The sequence below is a fragment of the Triticum aestivum genome, chromosome 7D (assembly GCF_018294505.1).
Source record: "Triticum aestivum cultivar Chinese Spring chromosome 7D, IWGSC CS RefSeq v2.1, whole genome shotgun sequence".
Classification (NCBI taxonomy): domain Eukaryota; kingdom Viridiplantae; phylum Streptophyta; class Magnoliopsida; order Poales; family Poaceae; genus Triticum; species Triticum aestivum.
Window position 1 is genome coordinate 613,858,782 of NC_057814.1, and position 1,573 is coordinate 613,860,354.

Consider the following 1,573-nt stretch of genomic DNA (forward strand, 5'->3'; position numbering starts at 1 on the left):
TTCTTTGCTTATTTACTTTTCCGTTGCTACTGTTACAATCACTACAAAACACCAAAAAATTACTTTTGCTACCGTTACTTTTGTTACCGTTACCACTACTATCATATTAATTTGCTACTAAATACTTTGCTGCAGATACTAAGTTATCCAGGTGTGGTTGAATTGACAACTCAACTGCTAATACTTGAGAATATTCTTTGGCTCCCCTTGTGTCGAATCAATAAATTTGGGTTGAATACTCTACCCTCGAAAACTGTTGTGATCCCCTATACTTGTGGGTTATCAAGGCTGCCCTGGCAAGGGTCTTGCCGGGGGAACCTGCTTCGTCCCTCTGCTCTTTGTGGTCTTGGCCTTGGCTTTGCTCTGATTATCTTGGGCTTCGGTCTTACCTTGGCTCACCTCCCCTGTTCTGCTTGGTGTGACCGTGGGTGCGGCTCCGACTGCCCGTGCACAGGTAAAGGGGTACAAAAGTGTGCCCCTCTTTTTGTACACCGACACTTTGGTAAGAGCGTAGCTGGCAGGACCTTGATACTGCTTCGGATGCATGTCGTCTTTTTCGTGCACACGTTGCTGGTCCTCCCATGCCTCCGGTGTATCTTTTGTCTTCCCATACACGCCCAAGAAGCCTAGCAGGTTCACGCAAAGATTCTTTGTCATGTGCATCACGACGATTGCAGAGCGGACCTCTAGGTCTTTCCAATAGGGTAGGTCCCAAAATATAGATTTCTTCTTCCACATGGGTGCGCGTCCCTCAGCGTCATTTGGAACAGATTGTCCGCCAGGACCCTTTCCATAGATTACTTGTAAATCCTTGACCATATCAAGTGTGTCATTACCAGTACGGAGGACGGGCTTCTTCCGGTGATCTGCCTCACCTTTGAAATGCTTGCCTTTCTTTCTTAAGAGATGGTTGGTCGGAACAAATCGACGATGTCTCAAGTACATATTTCCTGCATTTGTCCAAATATACACTTTCAGTGTCATCTAAACAATGCGTGCATGCGTGGTATGCCTTGTTTGTCTGTCCTAAAAGGTTACTAAGAGCAGGCCAATCATTGATGGTTACAAACAGCAATGCATGTAGGTCAAATTCCTGCTGTTTGTGCTCACCCCACACACGTACACCTTTTCCTTTCCACGGCTGTAGAAGTTCTTCAACTAATGGCCTTAGGTACACATCAATGTCGCTGCCGGGTTCCTTAGGGCCTTGGATGAGCACTGGCACCATAAGGAACTTCCACTTCATGCACAACCAAGGAGGAAGGTTATAGATACATAGAGTCACGGGCCAGGTGCTATGATTGCTGCTCTGCTCCCCAAAAGGATTAATGCCATATGCAATTAAACCAAACCATACGTTCCTTGCGTCACCTGCAAAGTCCCCCCCGCTTTCTCTTGATTTTTCTCCATTGCGACCCATCAACGGATGCTCTCAACTTCCCGACTTTCTTACGGTCTTCTTTGTGCCATCGCAACAATTTGGCATGCTCTTTGTTTCTGAACAAACGTTTCAACTGTGGTATTATAGGAGCATACCACATCACCTTGGCAGGAACCCTCTTCCTGAGGCGCT